The sequence below is a fragment of the Magnolia sinica genome, chromosome 6, assembly GCF_029962835.1.
Source record: "Magnolia sinica isolate HGM2019 chromosome 6, MsV1, whole genome shotgun sequence".
NCBI classification, from domain to species: domain Eukaryota; kingdom Viridiplantae; phylum Streptophyta; class Magnoliopsida; order Magnoliales; family Magnoliaceae; genus Magnolia; species Magnolia sinica.
Window position 1 is genome coordinate 6,021,998 of NC_080578.1, and position 19,368 is coordinate 6,041,365.

The 19,368-nt window shown below is 39.6% G+C and overlaps 4 non-coding genes across 4 annotated transcripts; all 4 read right to left on the reverse strand.

Annotated features, from left to right (window-relative positions):
* Positions 1-10,784: 10,784 nt before the first annotated feature.
* LOC131250455 (small nucleolar RNA snoR31/Z110/Z27) lies at positions 10,785-10,883 on the reverse strand. The gene has a single exon (XR_009173381.1). It is a non-coding gene; the product is annotated as a small nucleolar RNA snoR31/Z110/Z27 (small nucleolar RNA).
* Positions 10,884-10,943: 60 nt separating this feature from the next.
* LOC131250464 (small nucleolar RNA snoR31) lies at positions 10,944-11,029 on the reverse strand. The gene has a single exon (XR_009173390.1). It is a non-coding gene; the product is annotated as a small nucleolar RNA snoR31 (small nucleolar RNA).
* Positions 11,030-11,597: 568 nt separating this feature from the next.
* Positions 11,598-11,698, reverse strand: LOC131250350 (small nucleolar RNA R30/Z108). The gene has a single exon (XR_009173271.1). It is a non-coding gene; the product is annotated as a small nucleolar RNA R30/Z108 (small nucleolar RNA).
* Positions 11,699-11,920: 222 nt separating this feature from the next.
* LOC131250456 (small nucleolar RNA Z107/R87) lies at positions 11,921-12,032 on the reverse strand. The gene has a single exon (XR_009173382.1). It is a non-coding gene; the product is annotated as a small nucleolar RNA Z107/R87 (small nucleolar RNA).
* Between the last annotated feature and the right edge of the window lie 7,336 nt (positions 12,033-19,368).

A 19,368-nucleotide genomic window follows, 5' to 3' on the forward strand; every position in this document is an offset into this window, starting at 1 on the left:
TCACACCCCGACATGCACACCGACCCCACACACTCTCGCACACTCACAGTACGCAGGGTGTGAGAACCCATGACCTTATGTTGAAACTCCAGAGAACCTACCAATGAGGTATAGCAACAAGTGCCATAGCAAAACCAAGTTAAATTAATCGCTACAAACTTGCTACAACATGGCTGAATAAAAATAAAATTAATGGCTCTAAACTTGTTGCAACATGGCTACAATATAACAAAACTAAGTTAAATTAATGGCTACAAACTTGGTGCAACATAGCTGATTAATTTTACAAACAACATGGAGCTATAAAATAAATAAACGTCCATCAACAACAAAGGGACAAACAACATAGAGCTATAAAGAGTTTGATTAATTATTGTTAGTGATGGCCTAGAGCTCTTCTTTAGGTACTTCATTTAAAGGCTTCTGAGACGGTAGAGGCATATCCTATTAAGATTTAAAATCCTCTCTACATAGTACCATCGTATGCGATCCACTTCTATTTTTGAATAGCTTTTCCTTATTTGCTCAAATTTCCTTACATCCGAAAGAGTAGAAATGTTACTTTCAGTTGATTCTACGTTGGACTACAAAGAATCTGGCATCGACAAGTCTTTTAGAAATTTCTTTATCATACTAAGAGTCATGCATATCCCGTGTACATCAGCCACATGCTTGTGAGAGATGAGATGATTACCTTTTGGATGCTAGGCATACAACACGAAGGGGTCGTTACAACACTAAGGGGTCACTTGGCACTGTGGATTGGAGGGGATTTGAGGGCCCCTAGTTGTTTGGCAGCATAAAGCAACTAGTTTCAAATCTGAGGGTTTCCAGTCCCCTCTTTGAGTGGGTTTGTAATCCACGGTGAGAGCTTGGATTACACCTAAAATCATTTCAATAGTTGCAAGTGTAACATGTGTGTCACTATACACTATCATTCTATTAGGCACATGACCCGCTAATGATGATTAGCACCGTCCAAACATTGTCCATGTAAATCAACGATTAAAATTCGTTGGTTAGTCAGTCAAACATGATCTTGTGCTTGTGGCCCATCCGAGACTTGGAATTTCATCATTTTCGAGCAAAACATATATTTCAACGGGCTTATCACAAACATCGTCTCAAAAATTACATATCTCACTAATTAGAGAAATTAAAATTGATTTAGTAATTAAATTCAAACCCCTATAAATATACCATGGATAGATACTTTTGGATTAAAGTTAATTCGCACTCCAGGGTGCCAAGCACACTGGGATGATTGCAAATCCAAAGGGTTTCTCATTCACGGGGTTCCAAATGAATAGGTACTTTTGGATTAAAGTTGATTCACACTCCAAGTGCCAAACACACTGGGATGATTTCAAATCCAGGGGGTTTCTAATTCAGGGGGTTCCAAATCCACGCTCCCAAAAAGACACCAAGCATTAGCACTTTTTGGAAGGATGCATGTCTCATAGAGATAAGCATTGACAATTTCACTTGTCATGAGTACATTTCTCTCCCAATTTTTAAACTATGCCAACACAAGTAGCTTTTCATTGAGTAACGTGGACTAGCCAGATGTAAATAAGGTGAGGACGACTTTTAAGATCTTATGTGCAAACACTTCCAATGTGAGCAACACTTGCATGACCTTTTGTGCCACATAAGATTAGCCATTGTACTGTCGACTAATAATGGTGATGGACATCTTGATATAATGACATTAATAGATCACGCTTGGTTTTAACAATATCAGTTGTTCTAAGTAAATGGCACAGGTAAGTTTGGTTGGTTGAGCTAACCAACCTTGTAATAACTAATCAATGGGCTTAGCTAAATGATCCAACACAACCATACACAACCCAAAATAAAATATAAACCAAAACGATAAAAACATACACATGAGCTATAGATGTACATAATTGAAGCGGACCATAGACTTTAGCTCATGCTCCATTCTTAGATGCCATAGAGGCCATGCCATATGGAAGAGGATTTTGTCTTGCCACACCATGATGTATGGATTTTATCTTGTTCTATCACCTTTTATGGTTCATTTTAGGGTATGAACCCAAAATAAGGCAGATCAAAGGTTCAATTGGACCACATCAAATGAAGCAACTGAGATAATGACGATTATCATTGAAAACTTACTAGGGCTCACCATGATGTTTATCATCCAACATGTTCATAAAGTCGTAGAAAAGGCCCGGTCGACGACAGAAGTGATCCGGACCATCGGACCTTAAATCGGGCATATCTCACAATCCGGAATGAGTTATCTGACGTAAAATATATGATTTTGGGGTAGAACGAGCTACTTTAGCCAACCAACCCCGCTATGCGGGTTTTGCAGCCCGGAATTGCGAAAAACCCCTTGATCGATGGTCGTTTCCCTGTTTTAATTCCGTTTTTACTATAAATAGTAAGTTTTAGTTTGATTATAACTCTTCATCCGTCGGGCTTTAGGAGTTGCGCCCAACGTGAAAAGAGCTTAGAATAATTAGGAGAACGGTTTGGTGAAGCCAAATAGGACACTTACTATTTTGGCTGAAAACCTTGCGCACTAGTAGACATCACGACCGTCTATAAATAGTAAGTTTACTATTTATAGTAAGTCGCGGATTCTAGGAGTTTGAGTTATAGTTTGATTCCAATTTCTTTCTCATTGCTTGGTACCCCTATTTAAAGGGTTGTGAACTCATTTTTATTAATTAATTAATCAATTTTGAATTTATTAGAATTTATTTCTATTTTCTACTTTCTTTCCTCGTGGATTTGAGAAGCCTCTATGAGGAGTCCAGAGAAGCTCCATGGATTCGGAGTAGTTATCCCCTTGAGGTTCATCTCTGGGTCAATTGGTATCAAAGCGAGGATTCCCCTCGGGCCGATAGCAAACAATAAATGTATGAATCAAAATCCTGGGACGGTGATCCAGTGGATTCGTTATCCGTCGAAAGAATGGAAGCTTTCACCGGAGAGTCGATTGACCAGCAAGGGCCGCAGACAACTCTTGACCGTCTCATGGATACGCTATCGCCCGAGCCCCAGGCGGTGTGCCACCACCTTTGGTTGCTCCCCACCCATAGTGGCTCCACCACCCATGGTCGTATGACGCAACCCCGATTTTCGTAGAGCACTACCAATGACAAACCGTAGGGCTACACCGATGATTCAAGTTCTAGTGACGAGGATCTTAATGAGGGTTTTGCCCGACGACCAATCCATGGAAGTGATCATCTAGATCGTCCGTTGGACTATCGAGGTAAAGTCGAACTTCCTAGTTTTAACGGTTTATTATGTATAGAAGATTTTCTCGATTGGCCACAAGTAGAGAGATATTTTGATTCTTGTTGAGACTCAAATATTACATAATTTTCTCCATTTATACCTTGGTTTTATGAACATAAATCATCTTAATATTCTATTTTACTCATGTATGTGTTGCAAGGTGAATTTAAGAGCTTGAATTGAAAGGATGCTAAAAAGTAAGAATTTGATACTCAAAAATCACCAAGGCAAGGGATGGATCTTAGGAGATCAAGATTGAAGAATTCATATGCCAAAGATCCAAGAAAACCAAGCGAGGAATGAAGAGAATCGAAGATTTCAAGTGAAGAATCCTGAAATCGTCCTAAAAAAGTGTATTCTGAAGCTGTGAAGTTTATTTTGGAAAACTGCGCAGCAGAAAGTCCGTTTTAAATGAACCATGCAGCGAGAAGTCTATTTTGGGAAAATACGTATAGTTGAGGCGTTTTCTAGGGTTTTCAACTTTGTACGAAAATCGGAGTTCCCTTCTTATAAATAGGGCCTCCTAGGACATTCTAAAACATCATTCAAAGCATTCAAGAGCAATATTTGGAGTTTTTTTTAAGAGTTTTTAGTTTTATTAAAGCTTTACAAGTTGTTTCTTTCCTTTTAGATCTTTTCTATTTGCAATTTTTTTTCTTTCTTTCTTGTTGCTTTTTATTTCTGCAATTTAATTATGTTTTTCTAAGTTCCCTCTAGCCCAAGCTAGAAGGGAAGCACATGGGTTTAATATTTCTTTAGATTATGATGATTGATTGTTTTAATGATGAGAATAATGGTGTATGCATATTATCTATTATTTAGGTTTTGTTTTTTATCCTCTTGTAAGATCCATATGTTTCCATCATATGAGATCTACATTGATGGATAGGCTTATCCTAGATTAATCAGATTTTCTAGATAGGAGATGTTCTCAACCTGTTATATTTCTTTGATATTCATTATCCTATAGATATTGAATACTTAAAATCACTGGCGCTTGAGAATATATGTCAATGGTGCAAATCCATTATTTTATAATCTTTTATATCATTTATTAAAATATTTAAAGTGTTTTATTTTCCGATTAGGCTGACCATAGTGCTCAGATCCTAGTTGTGTTATCCAAGTCATCATGATTTTGGAACATTAACCTATGTGTGGAACTTTGAAGCTTGGGTGTTTTTTTTTATTCAATTGAATTACATCCATTCAAAAATTCAAAAATCAAATCATCAGTTTAGTTTTTATTATTTAGTTTGTTTTGCATTTGATTTTTTCCTTCTCTCAATTCATCTCCCTGTGGGATCGACCCTGTATTCACAGGATATTACTTATGAACCTCTGCACTTGGAGGAAGATATTTTGATTACATAGACGTGCCAAATCATAAAAGGGTAAAATTGGTAGTGTTTAAATTAAAATCTGGTGCTTCCGCATGGTGGGAACAAGTACAACTCTCACGAGCCCGCCTAACAAGGCGCCCATCTCATCATGGCCACGGATGAGACGTCTTCTTCGATCACGATTTCTCCCAGTGATTATGAGTAGATATTATTCCAGCAATATCAAAATTGCAGACAAGGGTGGGAACAATTACAACTCTCACGAGCCCGCCAGAACAAGGCGTCCATCTCATCATGGCCACGGATGAGACGTCTTCTTCGATCACGATTTCTTCCCAGTGATTATGAGCAGATATTATTCCAAAGAATATCAAAATTGCGACAAGAAAATCGAACACAGATTATATCAAGAATTCCAACTACTGCTACACGAAAAGATCTGCGAATCGAGTCACGAAGGTTTCACGATTTATAGGTGGGTCATGCCGATAATTCAGACCGAGTTCGATGTACCACGGGATTGTGGATGAAGCAATTTAATTGGCGGGTAGGGCATAAACACAACTTGCAAGAGCTCCCGCTCGTCCATATCCTTTAACTTGACCCCTATGATGGGTCCCACACAGATCCAGTGCTGCCACGAGGAAAAGATCCAGTACCTCAACTTCCTAAAACCGCAAACCGTGATACGGGAGCGACTCATCCAGACCTCAACGTGCAACACCCACAATAGTAGGCTCGAGTAGGATTCCAAATACTTATTCTTGGCCAAGGTCGAATAATTGTTACCGCTGTGGCCAACCAGGCAACTTATCAAACACTTGTCCTTAATGTCTCACAGTATACTTAACTATAAATGAAGGAGGCACTGAAGATGAGACTACAGAAGAAGACCATGGCTTTGATGAACATGAACAAGCCACTGGAGAAATCGTAGGATTGTGGCGAATTTCTAGTTGTAAGGCGATTACTTTATACCTCATGAAAGGAATTATATCTATAGCGACACAATATATTTCGTACTCGGTGTACTATCAACGAAAAGGTCTGTGATGTGATCATGACAGTGGTAGTAGCAAGAATATCATCTCAAGAGTGATGGTGGATAAGTTGTAGCTACCAACGACAAAACATCCTTCCCTGTACTCAATTGGCTGTATAAAAAAAGTGAATGAGACCAAGGTAATTGAATAATGCACTATCTCGTTTTCAATTGACAAAAATTATAAGGATCAAATACTTTGTGACGTGGTCGACATGGAAGCTTGCCATATACAACTCGATCGACCTTGGTAGTCGGATCGTGATGGGACCCATCGGGGACGAGACGATGTCTACATATTCGTCAAGGATAGTCGAAAAATAATCATTGCCCCTATGGCACTAGAGAACCACCCTGAAGCCTCTAAAGTGGAGGGAAGTTTCCTCTTAACCATTCGGGATTTCATGGATGAATCCAAGGAAACTGGTGAGGTATACACCGTAGTGGTGAAGGGCGAGGAAGAGGAACCCTCAAACATTCTTCCAAGTTTAAGATTGTTACTAAACGAATTCAAAGAAGTCTGGCCTGATGATTTACCTGATGGATTCCCCTCCCCCCCATGAAGGACATCCAACATCACATAGACCTTGTCCCTGGGGTTAACCTACCCAACCGCCCTCATGATCGGATGAGTCCGAATGAGTGTGAGATACTTCAGAGGCAAGTGGAGGAATTGATCCATAAAGGTCTCTTGAGAGAGAGCATGAGCCCATGTGCCATACCAGCATTATTAACGTAAAAAAAAAGATGAAGCTGATGCATGTGTGTCGACAGCAAGGCAATCAATAAAATTACCATCAAATATCGGTTCCCAATACCACGGTTGGACGATATGCTCGATATGCTAGAAGGGGCCAAGGTATTCTCTAAACTAGATCTAAGGAGCGGGTACCATCAGATTCGTATTCAACCCGGTGATGAGTGGAAAACGGCATTCAAGACCAAGGAAGGGTTGTATGAGTGGCTAGTCATGCTCTTCGGCCTATCGAACGCACCAAGTACTTTTATGCGTTTGATGAATCAAGTTCTAAAACTGTTCACTGGCCGATTTGTGGTAGTATATTTTGATGACATATTGATATATAGCCAGGATAAGGCGGAGCACAGGAAACATCTCAGGCAGGTGCTGCAGGTCCTTACAAATTAACAAGTTGTACCTCAACTTGAAGAAGTGTAGTTTTTTAACCGACAACCTGTTGTTTCTAGGATTTGTTGTAACGTCTACAGGCATTCGTGTGGACGATGAAAAGGTGTGAGCTATTAGGGAATGGCCGATCCCGACAAATATTCATGAGGTGAGGAGTTTTCACGGGTTGGAGACTTTTTATCGTCGATTTGTGCGAGATTTTAGCACCATAGTCGCGCCTATAACAGATTACATGAAAAAAGGACCGTTCCAGTGAACCGATAAAGCTGACAAGAGCTTTCATGAGATCAAGCATCGTTTGTCTACAACACCGGTTTTGGTGCTTTCTAATTTTGACAAATTGTTTGAGGTTGAGTGTGAGGCTTCGTATGTCGAAATTGGAGGAGTATTATCACAGGAAGGCAGGCCGCTTCTACAGTGAGAAACTCAAGCCCGAAAGAAGTGGTCTACTTATGAGCTTGAATTGTACGCTATAGTTTAGGCTGCGACATTAGCGCATTATCTAATTCAAAGAGAGTTTGTTTTGTACATCGACCGTCAAGCATTAAAGTTTATTAATAGTCGACTAACGTGAATCATGTGCATGCTAGATGGGTTGCATTTTTATAGAAATTCACGTTCGTTAAGCACAAGTCAAGGCAACAGAATAAGGTGGTCGATGCACTTAACCGTCGTGCATCACTACTTGTTACGATAAGCAACGAGGTGGTCGGTTTCGACTGTCTCAAGGAGCCGTATGCCGAGGATGAGGACTTCAAAGATTCTTGGATGAAGTCATATACAGGACGGTTGACCTTCATATACGTGACGATTTTCTCTTCAAAGGGAATCGATTGTGCATCCCCAAAATTCTCTGGAGAGAGCAGATTATTTAGGAGCTACATGGAGGTGGCATCGGTGGACACCTGGGACGAGACAAGACGCGAGCTCTTGTGGAAGAACGGTATTATTAGCCGCAATTAGTACGCGATGTAGGAAAAGTCGCATAACGTTGTCGTGTTTGTCGACCTCAAGGGCAATCTCGAATCACGGGCCTCTACACCCCGCTACTGTGTTCGACGGTCCTTTAGAAGATTTATCAATTGACTTTGTACTTGTAACGCAAGATGAATTCGGTGTTCATGGTGGTAGATCGCTTTCTCCAAGATGGCGCACTTTATACCATGCAAGAACCCTCGATGCAACACACGTGGCGAATCTATTTTTCAGGGAGGTCGAAGGCCACACGGGGTCCCCAAGACCATTACTTCCGATTGTGACACGAAATTCATTAGCCACTTTTGGCGGACTTTCTAGAATCGATTCGATACACGACTTCAATTCAAGTGCTTACCACCCAACTGATGGGCAGTTTCAAGTTGTGAATCGCACGTTGGGAAACCTCTTTCGCTATATTTCAGGAGAAAAATCGAAGCAATGGGATTTAGCCTTGTCTCAAGCGAGTTTGCATTCAACAACATGGTGAACCGCCTGATAGGAAAATTCCTGTTCCAGATATCTACGGACGAGTGTCTCGCCACACACTTGACTTGGTCCTCTACCCAAGCACCCGTGCACGAGCATTACAGCAGAACATATGACAGAACAAGATCATGGGCATCCATGCGAAAGAGACCAAGCTACATACCTCGAATGAGAAGTACAAGAAACAAGCAGATAAGCATCGGTGACAAAAAGTATTCAAGTGGGCGACCGCATTATGGTCCATCTCGCGCAAAGAGAGATTTCCGACGGACATACAACAAGTTGAAAAATAAAAAGATTGGACCCGTCCCTAATCATTCGAAAGATCAATGACTAACGCTTATATTGTTGATCTTCCAGGATGACATGGTGATCTTACGGACTTTCAACGTCGCGAACCTGATCGGGGCGTGACACAGAGCAGGATGAGAACTCGAGAACGAGTTCTTTTGAAGTGGAGGGGACTAATGTAGAGCGGGATGGATCGGAAAAGGCCCGGTCGACGATGAAAGTGATCCTGACCGTCGGACCTTAGATCGGACGTATCTCGCAATCCGAAATGAGTTACCTAACGTAAAATATATGATTTTGGAGTAGACGAGCTACTTTAGCCAACCAACTCGCTACACTGGGTTGCGCAGCCCGAAATCAGAAGTCTAATTAATGACGGATTGCTTTTAATTTCATTTTTACTATAAATAGTAAGTTTTAGTTTGAATATAACTCTTCATCCATCGGTTGTAGGAGTTTGCCCAACATAGAAAAGAGCTTAGAATAATTAAGAGAACGGTTTGATGAAGCCCAAATAACACTTACTATTTTTGGCGAAAACCTTGCGCACTATTTTGTCTTGCCACACCATGATGTATGGATTTTATCTTGTTCTATCACCTTTTATGGTTCATTTTAGGGTATGAACCCAAAAATAAGGCAGATCAAAGGTTCAAGTGGACCACACCAAATGAAGCAATTGAGATAATGACAATCATCATTGAAACCTTACTAGGGCTCACCATGATGTTTATCATCCAACATGTTCATAAAGTCGTAAATGAAGATAAAACACAAATTTCACCTTGATCTAAAACTTCCCAAAAAACCTTTGTGACTCCCAATATATGATCCACTTGAACGTTAGATCTTTCTAATTTTTAGACTCGTGTGCTAAAATTATTTGAAAAATCTTCCTAATTTTTAGACTCTCTGTCCTAAAATTATCTGAAAAAACAGATGAAATGGGTCGATTAAACCAACACATCAAAATGAGCCTATACAGCCTCTGCCTGGACCATTTTGTTTAGGGAGGACAGGACACAATCTGCTTCCATGGCACATGGTCGGCAGGACATAATCTGCTACCATGCAATATTAGGTTCCGTGAGTTAAGCCCGACCCAATTATACTTAATCAATTTAATTAGGTAAGTTAGGGGCTGATCAATATCAAGTGGGCCAGGTACGTTTGGAGTTTGAAAATATTCAAGTGCATATAGAGATAAAGGCACAATTGCATTTTTCATAATCAATTGGATTTATAAACAAGTTATTGATAGATCTCTTCTTTAGCCTCTACTATGAGTTAGAAGCAGTTTAACCCTCTTGATTAGAAGTGGAAATGGGTCAGGCCTCCTAGCGACATAGAAATTATAATAATTAAGTTGTATGTTAAAAGTCATTATTAACATTTTTATTTTCTTATTGCTAACGTGAAATTGCTACTTCTAGTGAGAATATGTGAACCTACTTTTATAATCCACCTATTAAGTCGAACTTAAAAATCAACTTACAAATTCATCAACATGAATTCAACTTAACCGCAAATTTTATAACAATTTTTCTTCCTCAGACTTGAATGTAAGTTTCAACATGTTGGAGTCCTAAGTGATCACCACGATGTATATGTTTTATACACACCATCCATCCATTTATTCACATCATTTTATTATATAAGTCCAAAATGGAGGCATATCCAAGATACAAGTTGGAAAACTTACAAGGGGCAGAAGAAGTTTTGAATCGAGCTGATATTTTGAGTTAGACTGTAAATAGACATCACCATAGGCCTTAAGAAAGTTCCACCAGTGAGCCAACAATGTTTCCTGTGGTAGTCTACTTGAGACTTGGATTTTCCTAATTTTTGGTCTCAAAAATGTCATAAATCCCAAACATCACGATGGCCACTCAGTGGCGAGGGTGGGATACAAACAAGCATTCCAAAGGAATGCTTACATTCAATAACTATTGATCGGTTCAGCCCTTGATGAGATGGGCTATGCTCATGTTTATCCACGATTATGATGATTAATTTGCCAATTGTCCAAAATGGAATTTCAAAAAACGTACACTTTGTTAGACCATATAAATATTAGATGAAACAAGACGTCAATTTTTGAAATTTTGGACTTGGATTTGCAATTCAAGTAACAACACATCCACACATCCAAAAACTGCCTCTAGTACAGCAAATGTATAAGGAAAAAATGCATCAAACTAAAACAAAATCCAATTCCACCATCATCAGAATTGAAATGTCTTTCTCATCCACAGCTTCTAAACAAAGCTGTGTTGGAAGGTGTCCTAAGATTATGTTGTTTTCATCACATGATGAGTGGACAACCAAATAATATCAAAACAAACACAAGAAAAATCAAGATTAAGGAAAACCAAACTCAGATTCAGAAGCTTAGTTCGACACATCACTGAGAATCAGTTCAAGTGTTGGATATTTACTTTCATAATACTTCATCCTCATCTGCCCCTCTCAATTGGAAACGATGTAAGACAACACATCCGTATGTTTGTCCAGTGATCCGAGCCATCCATATGATGGGCCAGATAATGGATGGCTCGTGCAACCAAAACCCATCGTACTGGTCGTGGTCGATCAAGACACTGATGGAAAAGAAGGAAATATGACAACCATTCAAATTCAATTCCATGACTCGGATCTCTCAATGGGGGGGATCCCATGGGAAATGGTTTGGAACAAACCTTGGGCACACGTGCCAAATGAAATCCCAAACCACGGGTCCAACTTAGGCCCAGAATCTGATTGGAATGGATTCCAGACCAGATCCTTCGCCGATGCGGCGGGCTGCTCTGGACCGAGCCGGGTCCGAACTGCCGGACTCAGTTGCTGCTAACGGGCACGGATAGGAGAAAAAGCTATCAGCGCATGTTAGCAGAAGAAGCCCCGTATAACCAGAGGCAGATACTAAGGTGCGCAGATATGCCTAGTACCACGAGAAAGCATGTCCGATTCATTTTCCTTGCTGAAAATCATAAAAAGATATATAAATAAGAAAAAAAAATGGAAACAACGATTGCTCAGTCGTGGCATTTTGAGTATTAGGTTCGATTCTGCCAGCGATCTTCTTCAATCCTATTTCAGAAGAGGGAGCTTGTTATCCTCATCGCAATCTTTTTCCCCCAAAAAATTAAAAATACCAAAAAGAAAAAAAAAAAAAAAGGAATGATGAAAATAAAACCCTAACCCTAACATGCAAATACTAAAATGAAAAAGGAATATATATATATATATATATATATATATATATATATATATATATATATATATATATATATATATATATACACACACACACACACACACACACACACACACAAATCTAAAAAGATGGAATACGATTGCTCAGTTCAGCGGGGTATTCGACATGCAAATCCCTCATTCTTAGTAGAGAAAGAGAGACCTGCAATCAGGTCTGTTGAGCTTGAATTTTAGAGTCGTCACAGCAATCTCTTCCATCAATGCAAGAAAGAAAGGCAAAAAAAGAACTAAAAAAAATACAAGCCACCAGATCTCGCTGCAATGACGAATGGTTAATCCTTGAAACGCCTAGAGAGATTTGCTTGGGCGAAATGTTATTTTATAGGTTGGAGTTAGGGTTTGGAGGAACCCTCAAACTCTAGGGAATCTCTTGCGTACCTCGCTTGGCTACCTACTCCGGTAACTTTCTACACGTGGGTCTCTTTCATGAAATCCAGCCCGTCCATCAGGTACACCGCGCTTTGTTTGTCCTACATTCCAAAAATCCAGGCTGATTCTAAGCTCAACTAGTTTGAAGTTTTATCGGTGCCTCTAGATCTCAAGGTATGGCCCACCTGAGATTTGGAATTTTGTACTTTTTCTGATAAATCCTTTCATCCTAAGGAGGCAAATCAGATGAATGGCCTGGATGACTCATAAATACCACAGTGAGCTCTACAAAAAAATAATGGTGAACATCTCATCCCATCTCTTTCCTATGGTGTGGCCTGCCTAAGTTTTGGATCGTCGTGATTTTTTATTTTCAGCTTGAAGATGTAGCAGGTTCCCTGATGGACGGTGTGGATTTTATGAAACATACATCCACGTAGTGCTGTAGGTACGGAATGAAGACTCGCGTAAGGAACTGACGCGAGGTACGCTGGCTGGAGCGGATTGAGTGAGTCACCGGATCCACCGAGGTGAGTGGACCCTGAGTAAGGGGCTCACAGTGATGCATGTGCCTTAAATCCACACCGTCCAACCATTTTGACAGCTCATTTTTAGGGTATGACCCAAAAAATGAAGCCGGCCTCGATCCCAGATGGACCATAGTACACGAAACAGTGATGATTGACCATTAAAAACTTCTTATGGGCCAAAAAAGCTTTGGATCGAGATGATATTTGTGAGGTTTCTTCATCTATATGTTTTATGACATTATCAACGGGTTGGATGAAAAATAATCATTCCGGTGGAATTTATAAAGTTTGATTCAATGACTGACTGTTTCCTTTGATGTGCTCCACCCAAAATCATTTTTGAGATCATACCGTGTGAAAATGGTCGGAGGGTGCGGATTTAAGGCACATACATCAGTGCCAGCCCCACGGTCAAGTATCCCACCCCACATCAATGGATCCGGGTCTCACCTAATCCGCTCCGATGGTATACATGCTATTATATTTGGTTTTTAAACGGTGATCTCTTTACATATTAGAAAATTATGTGTTTGGTTAGTGTGTAAAGTATCTATAATGAATAAAGTGCCATAGGGCTTGGGCAGTAAACCTTTCAAAATCTGCATAGGACATGAGAAATACTTGATTTTTTTTAAGAATCCTAAAAGAGTATAAAGCATGCACACACTAAATAAACTAGATGTCTTTCACTCATCACAGTGAGCCCCAGTGCAATTTAAAAGTTTTTTATGGTGGACATCCCACCCCTCCCTCGCATGGCAATTTAAAAGTTTTTTATGATGGACATCCATCCCTCCCTCGCATGATCCATAGAAAGCATAAAGCATGCACACACTACATAAACTAGATGTCTTTCACTCATCATAGTGAGCCCTAAATGCAATCTAAAAGTTTTTTAACAGTGGACATCTAATCCTCCCTCACATGATCCATTTGATAATAGATTTGTTGTTTTTTTTTTTTTAAACCACGGGTGAGCATTAAGGGAAGTACATGATGGATATATTAGATGCACCATATGCATTATGGTGGGGGCCACATATCATGAGCATTAACCACTGTGTTCTAATATGTATAATACATTTTTAGCAATAAGGACCTTACGTGTAATCTAAAACATGACTTTTTACTATATTTTCGTAATATGTTTACAGCTTGGAAAATCTTTATAAGTAAATATATGCATTCAAACAACCTATGTAATTAAATTACTTGTAATCCCTTTGCAACTTAAGGACTTTGCAAATTGCAAGCATTCAAATGACCCCTCACATGAGTTACTCTATATTCTCACGATATATAATGTTTGATACACTTGCACTCATACATAGTACACATGTCATGCCTGAACAAGATTTGAATCGACTAAATTGTCGACCCTTCCTCCTGTGAGTCTTAGTTGCGAAAGTTGGACTTGCTAAACAATCCTAACCCTTAACTTGTTTGTTGAAACAAAGCCTTTAGATATTTTTCATTTTAAGCATCCACCAATGGCCACATAATTAGATAATTCTAATACTTTATTTGAGCTATGCTAGGTCTACATATATGCGCAATGTTAAAGTCCCTTGATATACATTGATACATCATCCTCTAATGCCTCGAGCTTTTAGAGCAATTGATTGTTTGAAATTGTATTAGAGAAAAATGTCAAGTGAGGTTAAGTGTGGGGTCTCACTCACGCCTCAATGGTAGACTCAAAAGACTTTCAACATGAGGTCATGGGTTTGAGTACCTATTGTGATAAAATCCCATTATGGCGTGAGTGCATGGGTGTGTGTGGGGTGTGATTGACTGCTTAAAAAGCATAAAATTAAGCCTTTGAATATGAATATTTTAGGGCAAAATATAGCTTATCAATGCCTTTGCTACTCACGAAACTCCTATGCCTTTAAAAATAAGGGATTTTTTTTTTTAAAAAAAGCCATTTTACAGCAATTACCTTCAATTCACAATATAATAAGGGGATTTCGAAATACACCAAAAGGTGTGTTCTCATTTACCTCCGAATCCATAACGGTAAACACATCATTTTAGTATAATTACCTCTAATTCCAAGCATTGGGGGTGATATTCCATGTGAAACATATATAAAGTTGGACAACTTGATGGATGGATTAAATCTCTCAACTATTACCATGCTAGCACGTGTGGTGTATACCCAAGCTTTATTTCACATGTGCATTTGCCATAGTCCTTTTGTTCATAAGTTGGTAGAGATATCTTCCCTCTAAGGGAATGACATGAGCTTGATCTCTCTTGGAGCCCTCATACATACGTTCATTACCATCTTTACATATTTTGCAAGCAAGTACCCATCATCCATACACTTTTGAAGTATCATAGGGTTTTTGAACCTAAAACCAACCCTGACACTTAGGCAGTCAAACTATGTTTGAAAAAAAAAATGAATTAAAAGAAAAAAGAAAAAAAATCAAAATCTCTTTCATCTTCTTTTGTAGTGGTTTTGTCCCACGTCGTGAAAGAATGATGGGAATTTTTTTATATTAAATCCTTCCCATTGTAAATTGTATTGAAAACCAAGAAAATGCATTGGAAGCTTCTTTGCACAAGTGTGCATTAGGCTACGAAATCATTTATAAGAGGGTTTTAAAGGAATGCTAGGGTTTTCTTAAGGACTTTGCATCAGTAAGTGATTTTATCCATTGTAATTCATTATTTATAATAGATTTTGTTATCGTCTCAAGCATATTTTAGTCACGATGTCATACATGAGATGCATATGCTGAAAGTTGTTGTATGCCGCCATACATGAGAGTGGATTAGGCGAGACCTCGACTTCACCCAAGATAGTACGACCCTTACCATGGGGTCAACGTAGGGCCCCACCTTGATGTATGTATTATGTATACTTGCTGTCCATTCGTTTTATCAGATCATTTTAGGGCATTATCCTAAGAATGAAGCATATTCAATTATCAAGTAGACCATACAATGAGAAACAATGGTGATTGACCGTCCTATCATTAAAAACTTCTTAGGTCCCACCTTAATATTCTCGTAGTGTCTATTTACCATCCAATCTGTTGATAAGGTCACACGAGCTTGGATAAACGGGTAAAAACAAATATCAATCCAAAACTTTTGTGGCCCATCAATGGCCAATCCCCACTGTTTCTTGTGGTATGGTCCACCTGATAATAGAATCTGCTTCATTTTTGGGATAATGCCCTAAAATGAACCCCATGGTAAGGGCTTCACCATCTTGAGTGAGGCCGGGGTCTCACCTAATCCGCTCTTGTCACACATGTCAGTGTCTATCATGAATACGCCACATGTCCAAAGCTGCCTCTTTGCTATACTGTTTAAAAGATGAGGGGAGTCGAAGATGGGAGCTCGTGGGCGCACTAGCTCCTAGTACGCACACCAAGCATTTCTTCTCCGCTCTTAGTAGTTCGCACAAGAACGTTGGAGGCAAACCGGGTCTGATCTCGGATATTGAATGGTTCCGAGTCGACTCAACTGCAACAGGAAGAAGTCGAGAGAGTGAGGCTATGGATTTCAATGGGTCGGGCTGGCCATTGTTAAGTGGGCTTGGGATTACAAGCCCCATTTATTAATCTGATTGGGCTCTGCTTTTCAAACATCTAGGGGCCCACAACCTTGTCCAAATAAGTCATATGTCGAGTCATTCTTCGGACAATGACACTAACTAAAACAAAATCAATTGCAAGCTTGTCCACGAGCCCAGCCATCAGTTTGGATTGAGTACCGCATGGGCCTGGTGCACCTCTATTGTTTTTTTTTTTTTAAAAAAAAAAAAGGAGTGATGATCATTTAGACACATGTAGTGAACATTTGCCACATTAGCTGCACGTGTGAGTTTGTCACAAATAAGATCTCTAATATTCAACCACCCAGCTTCCCACATTCGACCTTCAATTACATCAGTTGGAAAATTGTGCTGGAAATGCCGAAAAATAAAATAAATTATTTTCATGTCACCAGGTTGAATCACGTAAAATATATGTTGTCCTTAAAGCGTAATTCGCCCCCTTATCAAATTGTTGATGGGTTAGAGGCGAATTGCTTCTAGTATAAGACAAGCCTGTTTGGATCCTGCATTCAACAATCACAAAGAGTCCACCTACAAGCAATTCAATGTAGCAGATCTTCTGGCAGAACCAAACGAAGGATGTGTTTAACAGTATTCTAAAATGAAGATGCAATTCAGAGGATCTGATGGATGAGGAAGTAAAAAGGGCGCCAACTAGCTCCACTACAGCCACACTACCCTCGCTCTCGCCCACACCCGAGCGCGCATGTCCATGCGTGTGTTCCAGTGGCGTCTCAATCTCCAAAGCCCCAAATAAGAATAACACACGCACCTCCACATATAAACCCCAAATCTTCTCCTATAATTTTCGATGTGGGACAACACACACACCACACTTTTTTCATTTGAAAATTTCAAAATGTTTTGGCGGCAAAATCAAAATCCCGAAAATTTTATTTATTTAATTTTTTTTTCAAAAACCACAAATTTCAACAACAGCATATATGCTTCTGTTGCATGTGCTACCATTTATTTTCAAGATGAACATGTAACACCGTTTACAAACGAAATAACCATGGTAGCTACCGTTTACAATCGTTGATTTTACCGTCGCTCAATTATTAGTCTCAAGCTTTACTGGCCAACTTAAAGGCTGGTGGGATAACTAACTATAAATAAAAATAAAAATAAAAAATCCTACAAAACCATCCCACTTTCCCTAAATAGTCTGACTAAAATAAGCAATTTACGATTATAATAAAAAACAAAGGCAGGGAAGTAGTCAATCAGCCGGCTATGAAGGAAATCTCCTTATCTCTCCTGGTATCCTAAAAAAAAATAAAAAATTTTTTAAAAAAAAAAAAAAAAAAAGATAAACATGCCTAAGCAAGAAAGGCGAGTTGAAAACCAGAAAGGGCGATTCGAATAAAAACAGCGGGCATGTAACGAACTTGGTGAAAACTTGAAAAGGCGCCAATGGTAAAAAGAGCACAATTGTCAAGGGGCAGGCAAGAGCAAAAATTCAGGACGTGGTGAAATCCAAAAGGACATCATGGGTAAAAATGATGGAAAGCCGATCGTAGCGAAAACCTGAAAAAATGGTATTTGTTTCATATACAAACCTTCCTTGCCACTAGCCGATACTTCGTTGAGTCATTTCATCAAACACTTGGTGTGCAACATCAATATCAAAGTAACCGAGTCACCAAACTAGTTTGATCTGAGTCGAGTCGAGCTCAGGCAAGCTCGAACTCGGTTCGAAATTTTTTCGAGCTCAAAAAACCAGCTCGACACGGCTCGAACTCAGCTTCAAACTGAGTCGAATCAAGCTTTTTCAAGTCAAGTTGAGCGAGCTAACTCGGTTCGTGTACACCCCTGCTCTAATTGTATAAGAATCTCTCTTTCTTTTCTTTTCTTTCTTTTTTTCTTTTTTTTTCTTTTAATTTAAACTTGTTTGAAAGATAAACCAATGGCATTTCAAACATAACCCAATTTGATATTGTTTTGGCATGTTTGATGCTTGAAATGTGGGTCACATGCTAAGTAGCAAAAAATTAGCGAAAACTACTATATGGAAACTATGTTGAGTTGTGGGTCTGAGATAGAGGATTCTTCACGTGGTATGCATGATGAAAGCCCACTCTTTAAACAATCACGATCATGGTCCTCCAAAGTCAATAATGACCATCCGTGCAGGATGGGCTGAAAATCAAGGCCTTTGCGGGTCATGATCACAAGCTGCTCGACGGTCAACGGTGGATAACAATTTCAACCCAATGCTAGTTGCATCGAATGGAGCTACCAAAGATAACGCAAACCAAAAGATCCTTGCCATCCAAATTTTGACATCTCTTCTTTTTTTTTTTTTTTCCAAGTTTAACCATCTATTTGCAGGATATTGATTGAAAGGTTCATCCGACCTGGGAGATTTTATCCCCATCCATAGTGGACCCATCAGATCAATTGCTTGGATCACTAAGCCACTGGCATGAGATGTAGTTATAGAGAAGCATCAAGATGCTTGCTGTGCAGGTCAATTAGGGCCTCTACAACAAGTTGAAGCCTGAATAGTTGTATCGAGAGGGGAACCAGAACCTGATTGGCCCATTGCCACTCATCAGGTAGGTCTCACTATTAATATGCTCGCACCCACACGAAAAATTCATGTTGGTCCACTTATCAGGGGGGCCCACATATGATGAATGCTTACAAAATGATGGCCAACAATTAATATCTGGACATATTTTGGTGTAAATCATTTGGATCCTGCTGCTCAATTTCGTTCCACCCAAGCCTTGAATTTTTTTCAAGTCTCGAACCGTGCTTCTTAGGGTATGAAATGACTAAAATGCTCTCTATTTTCTCCTGCATGTGGAGTCTTGCACTGCAGGGCCCATGTGGTATGTATGACATCCAACTCGTGCAACCAGTGCACCCTGTCATGAGCACTACAAGAAATATGACTTTTACCGGCGATCAGAACCGCCCGTAAAATCCCAAAAAGCCGCCAATACTATTACCGGCGCTAGATAAGCGCAGGTAGTTGAGTATGTCGGCAAAAGCTATGTCGGCGCTAAGCGACTTTTACTGGAGCTTGTCTGAGTTTTTCG